The sequence below is a fragment of the Narcine bancroftii genome, unplaced genomic scaffold, assembly GCF_036971445.1.
Source record: "Narcine bancroftii isolate sNarBan1 unplaced genomic scaffold, sNarBan1.hap1 Scaffold_158, whole genome shotgun sequence".
NCBI lineage: Eukaryota > Metazoa > Chordata > Chondrichthyes > Torpediniformes > Narcinidae > Narcine > Narcine bancroftii.
The window spans coordinates 9,840,690-9,849,357 of record NW_027211893.1 but is presented as its reverse complement, the minus strand read 5'-3'; positions in this window follow the sequence as shown (position 1 = coordinate 9,849,357).

The window sequence follows — 8,668 nt, the reverse complement described above, 5'->3', positions numbered from 1 at the left end:
TATTCCCGGCATCTGATTCCGGCCTCTGATTCCCGGCCTCTGATTCCCTGCTTCTGATTCTGATTCCCTGCCTTTGATTCCCCATCTCTGATTCCGCACATCTGATTCCCTGCCTCTGATTCCCCAGCTCTGATTCCCCGCCTCTGATTCCCTTCATCTGATTCCCTGCATCTGATTCCAAGCCTCTGATTCCCTGCCTCTGATTCCCAACCTCTGATTCCCCACCTCTGATTCCCCATATCTGATTCCCAGCCTCTGTTTCCCCGCCTCTGATTCCCCGCCTCTGTTTCCCCATATCTGATTCCCGGACTCTGATTCCCCGCCTCTGATTCCCTGCCTCTGATTCCCCATCTCCGATTCCGCACATCTGATTCGCTGCCTCTGATTCCCCGCCTCTGATTCCCCGCCTCTGATTCCATGCCTCTGATTCCCAACCTCTGATTCCCCACCTCTGATTCCCCGTGTTTGATTCCCCGCCTCTGTTTCCCCGCCTCTGATTCCCCGCCTCTGATTCCCCAACTCTAATTCCCCGCCTCTGATTCCCCATATCTGATTCCCTGCCTCTGTTTCCCCGCCTCTGATTCCCCGCCCCTGTTTCCCCATATCTGATTCCCTGCCTCTGATTCCACAACTTTGATTCCCAGCCTCTGATTCCCCAGCTCTGATTCCCCGCCTCTGATTCCCCGTGTTTGATTCCCTGCCTCCGATTCCCGGCCTCTGATTCCCCATCTCTGATTCGCCGCCTCTGATTCCCTGCCTCTGATTCCCAACCTCTGATTCCACACCTCTGATTCCCCATATCTGATTCCCCGCCTCTGTTTCCCCGCCTCTGATTCCCTGCCCTTGTTTGCCCATATCTGATTCCCTGCCTCTGATTCCCCAACTCTGATTCCCCGCCTCTGATTCCCCAGCTCTGATTCCCCGCCTCTGATTTCCCGTGTTTGATTCCCTGCCTCTGATTCCCCGCCTCTGATTCCCCATCTCTGATTCACCGCCTTTGATTCGCCACCTCTGATTCCACATATCTGATTCCCCACCTCTGTTTCCCCGCCTCTGATTCCCCGCCTCTGATTCTCCATATCTCATTCCCCGCCTCTGAATCCCCATCTCTGATTCCCGGACTCTGATTCCCCACCTCTGATTCCCGGCCTCTTATTCCCAGCATCTGATTCCCGGCCTCTGATTCCCGGCCTCTGATTCCCCGCTTCTGATTCTGATTCGCTGCCTCTGATTCCCCATCTCTGATTCTGCACATCTGATTCCCTGCCTCTGATTCCCCACCTCTGATTCCCCATATCTGATTTCCCGCCTCTGTTTCCCCGCCTCTGATTCCCCGCCTCTGTTTCCCCATATCTAATTCCCAACCTCTGATGCCCCAACTCTTATTCCCTGCCTCTGATTCCCCGCGTTCTATTCCCTGCCTCTGATTCCCCGCCTGTGATTCCCCATCTCTGTTTCACCACCTCTGATTCCCCACCTCTGATTCCCCATATCTAATTCCCCGCCTCTGTTTGCCCGCCTCTGATTCCCCGCCTCTGTTTCCCCATATCTGATTCCCCGCCTCAGAATCCCCAACTCTGATTCCCTGCCTCTGATTCCCCAGCTCTGATTCCGCGTCTTTGATTCCCCCCGTCTGATTCCCAGCCTCTGAATCCCCGTGTCTGATTTCCTGCATCTGATTCCCCGCCTCTGATTCCCCATCTCTGATTCACAGCCTCTGATTCCCCACCTCTGATTCCCCATCTCGGATTCCGCACATCTGATTAACTGCCTCTGATTCCCCGACTCTGATCCCCACCTCTGATTCCCAAGCTCTGATTCCCCGCCTCTGATTTCCCAACTCTGATTCCCCGCCTCTGATTCCCCAGCTCTGATTCACCGCCTCTGATTCCCCGTGTTTGATTCCCTGCCTCTGATTCCCCGCCTCTTATTCCCCATCTCTGATTCACCGCCTTTGATTCGCCACCTCTGATTCCCCATATCTGATTCCTCGCCTCTGTTTCCCCGCCTCTGATTCCCCGCCTCTGATTCCCCATATCTCATTCCCCGCCTCTGATTCCCCATCTCTGATTCCCGGACTCTGATTCCCCACCTCTGATTCCCAGCCTCTTATTCCCGGCATCTGATTCCGGCCTCTGATTCCCGGCCTCTGATTCCCTGCTTCTGATTCTGATTCCCTGCCTTTGATTCCCCATCTCTGATTCCGCACATCTGATTCCCTGCCTCTGATTCACCATCTCTGATTCCCCATATCTGATTCCCCGCCTCTGTTTCCCCGCCTCTGATTCCCCGCCTCTGTTTCCCAATATCTAAGTCCCCGCCTCTGATTCCCCAACTCTGATTCCCCACCTCTGATTCCCCAGCTCTGATTCCCCGCCTCTGATTCCCTGCATCTGATTCCCTGCATCTGATTCCAAGCCTCTGATTCCCTGCCTCTGATTCCCAACCTCTGATTCCCCACCTCTGATTCCCCATATCTGATTCCCAGCCTCTGTTTCCCCGCCTCTGATTCCCCGCCTCTGTTTCCCCATATCTGATTCCCGGACTCTGATTCCCCGCCTCTGATTCCCTGCCTCTGATTCCCCATCTCCGATTCCGCACATCTGATTCCCTGCCTCTGATTCCCCGCCTCTGATTCCCCGCCTCTGATTCCATGCCTCTGATTCCCAACCTCTGATTCCCCACCTCTGATTCCCCGTGTTTGATTCCCCGCCTCTGTTTCCCCGCCTCTGATTCCCCGCCTCTGATTCCCCAACTCTAATTCCCCGCCTCTGATTCCCCATATCTGATTCCCTGCCTCTGTTTCCCCGCCTCTGATTCCCCGCCCCTGTTTCCCCATATCTGATTCCCTGCCTCTGATTCCCCAACTTTGATTCCCAGCCTCTGATTCCCTAGCTCTGATTCCCCGCCTCTGATTCCCCGTGTTTGATTCCCTGCCTCCGATTCCCGGCCTCTGATTCCCCATCTCTGATTCACCGCCTTTGATTCGCCACCTCTGATTCCCCATATCTGATTCCCCGCTTCTGTTTCTCCGCCTCTGATTCCCCGCCTCTCATTCCCCATATCTCATTCCCCGCCTCTGAATCCCCATCTCTGATTCCCGGACTCTGATTCCCCACCTCTGATTCCCGGCCTCTTATTCCCGGCATCTGATTCCGGCCTCTGATTCGCAACCTCTGATTCCACACCTCTGATTCCCCATATCTGATTCCCCGCCTCTGTATCCCCGCCTCTGATTCCCTGCCCTTGTTTGCCCATATCTGATTCCCTGCCACTGATTCCCCAACTCTGATTCCCGCCTCTGATTCCCCAGCTCTGATTCCCCGCCTCTGATTTCCCGTGTTTGATTCCCTGCCTCTGATTCCCCGCCTCTGATTCCCCATCTCTGATTCACCGCCTTTGATTCGCCACCTCTGATTCCACATATCTGATTCCCCACCTCTGTTTCCCCGCCTCTGATTCCCCGCCTCTGATTCTCCATATCTCATTCCCCGCCTCTGAATCCCCATCTCTGATTCCCGGACTCTGATTCCCCACCTCTGATTCCCGGCCTCTTATTCCCAGCATCTGATTCCCGGCCTCTGATTCCCGGCCTCTGATTCCCCGCTTCTGATTCTGATTCGCTGCCTCTGATTCCCCATCTCTGATTCTGCACATCTGATTCCCTGCCTCTGATTCCCCACCTCTGATTCCCCATATCTGATTTCCCGCCTCTGTTTCCCCGCCTCTGATTCCCCGCCTCTGTTTCCCCATATCTAATTCCCAACCTCTGATGCCCCAACTCTGATTCCCTGCCTCTGATTCCCCGCGTTCTATTCCCTGCCTCTGATTCCCCGCCTGTGATTCCCCATCTCTGATTCACCACCTCTGATTCCCCACCTCTGATTCCCCATATCTAATTCCCCGCCTCTGTTTGCCCGCCTCTGATTCCCCGCCTCTGTTTCCCCATATCTGATTCCCCGCCTCTGAATCCCCAACTCTGATTCCCTGCCTCTGATTCCCCAGCTCTGATTCCCCGCCTTTGATTCCCCCCGTCTGATTCCCAGCCTATGAATCCCCGTGTCTGATTTCCTGCATCTGATTCCCCGCCTCTGATTCCCCATCTCTGATTCACAGCCTCTGATTCCCCACCTCTGATTCCCCATCTCGGATTCCGCACATCTGATTAACTGCCTCTGATTCCCCGACTCTGATCCCCACCTCTGATTCCCAAGCTCTGATTCCCCGCCTCTGATTCCCCAACTCTGATTCCCCGCCTCTGATTCCCCAGCTCTGATTCCCCGCCTCTGATTCCCCGTGTTTGATTCCCTGCCTCTGATTCCCTGCCTCTTATTCCCCATCTCTGATTCACCGCCTTTGATTCGCCACCTCTGATTCCCCATATCTGATTCCTCGCCTCTGTTTCCCCGCCTCTGATTCCCCACCTCTGATTCCCCATATCTCATTTCCCGCCTCTGATTCCCCATCTCTGATTCCCGGACTCTGATTCCCCACCTCTGATTCCCAGCCTCTTATTCCCGGCATCTGATTCCGGCCTCTGATTCCCGGCCTCTGATTCCCTGCTTCTGATTCTGATTCCCTGCCTTTGATTCCCCATCTCTGATTCCGCACATCTGATTCCCTGCCTCTGATTCCCCATCTCTGATTCCCCATATCTGATTCCCCGCCTCTGTTTCCCCGCCTCTGATTCCCCGCCTCTGTTTCCCAATATCTAAGTCCCCGCCTCTGATTCCCCAACTCTGATTCCCCACCTCTGATTCCCCAGCTCTGATTCCCCGCCTCTGATTCCCTGCATCTAATTCCCTGCATCTGATTCCAAGCCTCTGATTCCCTGCCTCTGATTCCCAACCTCTGATTCCCCACCTCTGATTCCCCATATCTGATTCCCAGCCTCTGTTTCCCCGCCTCTGATTCCCCGCCTCTGTTTCCCCATATCTGATTCCCGGACTCTGATTCCCCGCCTCTGATTCCCTGCCTCTGATTCCCCATCTCCGATTCCGCACATCTGATTCCCTGCCTCTGATTCCCCGCCTCTGATTCCCCGCCTCTGATTCCATGCCTCTGATTCCCAACCTCTGATTCCCCACCTCTGATTCCCCGTGTTTGATTCCCCGCCTCTGTTTCCCCGCCTCTGATTCCCCGCCTCTGATTCCCCAACTCTAATTCCCCGCCTCTGATTCCCCATATCTGATTCCCTGCCTCTGTTTCCCCGCCTCTGATTCCCCGCCCCTGTTTCCCCATATCTGATTCCCTGCCTCTGATTCCCCAACTTTGATTCCCAGCCTCTGATTCCCCAGCTCTGATTCCCCGCCTCTGATTCCCCGTGTTTGATTCCCTGCCTCCGATTCCCGGCCTCTGATTCCCCATCTCTGATTCACCGCCTTTGATTCGCCACCTCTGATTCCCCATATCTGATTCCCCGCTTCTGTTTCCCCGCCTCTGATTCCCCGCCTCTGATTCCCCATATCTCATTCCCCGCCTCTGAATCCCCATCTCTGATTCCCGGACTCTGATTCCCCACCTCTGATTCCCGGCCTCTTATTCCCGGCATCTGATTCCGGCCTCTGATTCCCGTCCTCTGATTCCCTGCTTCTGATTCTGATTCCCTGCCTTTGATTCCCCATCTCTGATTCCGCACATCTAATTCCCTGCCTCTGATTCCCCACCTCTGATTCCCCATATCTGAATCCCCGCCTCTGTTTCCCCGTCTCTGATTCCCCGCCTCTGTTTCCCCATATCTAAGTCCCCGCCTCTGATTCCCCAACTTTGATTCCCCACCTCTGATTCCCCAGCTCTGATTCCCCGCCTCTGATTCCCCACCTCTGATTCCCCATACCTGATTCCCAGCCTCTGTTTCCCCGCCTCTGATTCCCCGCTTCTGTTTCCACATATCTGATTCCCGGCCTCTGATTCCCTGCCTCTGATTCCCCGCCTCTGATTCCCTGCCTCTGATTCCCCATCTCCGATTCCGCACATCTGATTCCCTGCCTCTCATTCCCCGCCTCTGATTCCCCGCCTCTGATTCCCTGCCTCTGATTCCCAACCTCTGATTCCCCACCTCTGATTCCCCGTGTTTGATTCCCCGCCTCTATTTCCCCGCCTCTGATTCCCCGCCTCTGATTCCCCAACTCTAATTCCCCGCCTCTGATTCCCCATATCTGATTCCCCGCCTCTGTTTCCCCGCCTCTGATTCCCCGCCCCTGTTTCCCCATATCTGATTCCCTGCCTCTGATTCCCCAACTTTGATTCCCAGCCTCTGATTCCCCAGCTCTGATTCCCCACCTCTGATTCCCCATATCTGATTTCCCGCCTCTGTTTCCCCGCCTCTGATTCCCCGCCTCTGTTTCCCCATATCTAATTCCCAACCTCTGATGCCCCAACTCTGATTCCCTGCCTCTGATTCCCCGCGTTCTATTCCCTGCCTCTGATTCCCCGCCTGTGATTCCCCATCTCTGATTCACCACCTCTGATTCCCCAGCTCTGATTCCCCATATCTAATTCCCCGCCTCTGTTTGCCCGCCTCTGATTCCCCGCCTCTGTTTCCCCATATCTGATTCCCCGCCTCTGAATCCCCAACTCTGATTCCCTGCCTCTGATTCCCCAGCTCTGATTCCCCGCCTTTGATTCCCCCCGTCTGATTCCCAGCCTCTGAATCCCCGTGTCTGATTTCCTGCGTCTGATTCCCCGCCTCTGATTCCCCATCTCTGATTCCCCGCCTCTGATTCCCCATCTCTGATTCCCCGCCTCTGATTCCCCAACTCTAATTCCCCGCCTCTGATTCCCCAGCTCTGATTCCCCGCCTCTGATTCCCCGTGTTTGATTCCCTGCCTCTGATTCCCCGCCTCTTATTCCCCATCTCTGATTCACCGCCTTTGATTCGCCACCTCTGATTCCCCATATCTGATTCCTCGCCTCTGTTTCCCCGCCTCTGATTCCCCGCCTCTGATTCCCCAACTCTGATTCCCCGCCTCTGATTCCCCAGCTCTGATTCCCCGCCTCTGATTTCCCGTGTTTGATTCCTTGCCTCTGATTCCCCGCCTCTGATTCCCCACCTCTGTTTCACCGCCTTTGATTCGCCACCTCTGATTCCACATATCTGATTCCCCACCTCTGTTTCCCCGCCTCTGATTCCCCGCCTCTGATTCTCCATATCTCATTCCCCGCCTCTGAATCCCCATCTCTGATTCCCGGACTCTGATTCCCCACCTCTGATTCCCGGCCTCTTATTCCCAGCATCTGATTCCCGGCCTCTGATTCCCGGCCTCTGATTCCCCGCTTCTGATTCTGATTCGCTGCCTCTGATTCCCCATCTCTGATTCTGCACATCTGATTCCCTGCCTCTGATTCCCCACCTCTGATTCCCCATATCTGATTTCCCGCCTCTGTTTCCCCGCCTCTGATTCCCCGCCTCTGTTTCCCCATATCTAATTCCCAACCTCTGATGCCCCAACTCTGATTCCCTGCCTCTGATTCCCCGCGTTATATTCCCTGCCTCTGATTCCCCGCCTGTGATTCCCCATCTCTGATTCACCACCTCTGATTCCCCAGCTCTGATTCCCCATATCTAATTCCCCGCCTCTGTTTGCCCGCCTCTGATTCCCCGCCTCTGTTTCCCCATATCTGATTCCCCGCCTCTGAATCCCCAACTCTGATTCCCTGCCTCTGATTCCCCAGCTCTGATTCCCCGCCTTTGATTCCCCCCGTCTGATTCCCAGCCTCTGAATCCCCGTGTCTGATTTCCTGCGTCTGATTCCCCGCCTCTGATTCCCCATCTCTGATTCCCCGCCTCTGATTCCCCATCTCTGATTCCCCGCCTCTGATTCCCCAACTCTAATTCCCCGCCTCTGATTCCCCAGCTCTGATTCCCCGCCTCTGATTCCCCGTGTTTGATTCCCTGCCTCTGATTCCCCGCCTCTTATTCCCCATCTCTGATTCACCGCCTTTGATTCGCCACCTCTGATTCCCCATATCTGATTCCTCGCCTCTGTTTCCCCGCCTCTGATTCCCCGCCTCTGATTCCCCATATCTCATTCCCCGCCTCTGATTCCCCATCTCTGATTCCCGGACTCTGATTCCCCACCTCTGATTCCCAGCCTCTTATTCCCGGCATCTGATTCCGGCCTCTGATTCCCGGCCTCTGATTCCATGCTTCTGATTCTGATTCCCTGCCTTTGATTCCCCATCTCTGATTCCGCACATCTGATTCCCTGCCTCTGATTCCCCATCTCTGATTCCCCATATCTGATTCCCCGCCTCTGTTTCCCCGCCTCTGATTCCCCACCTCTGTTTCCCAATATCTAAGTCCCCGCCTCTGATTCCCCAACTCTGATTCCCCACCTCTGATTCCCCAGCTCTGATTCCCCGCCTCTGATTCCCTGCATCTGATTCCCTGCATCTGATTCCAAGCCTCTGATTCCCTGCCTCTGATTCCCAACCTCTGATTCCCCACCTCTGATTCCCCATATCTGATTCCCAGCCTCTGTTTCCCCGCCTCTGATTCCCCGCCTCTGTTTCCCCATATCTGATTCCCGGACTCTGATTCCCCGCCTCTGATTCCCTGCCTCTGATTCCCCATCTCCGATTCCGCACATCTGATTCCCTGCCTCTGATTCCCCGCCTCTGATTCCCCGCCTCTGATTCCATGCCTCTGATTCCCAACCTCTGATTC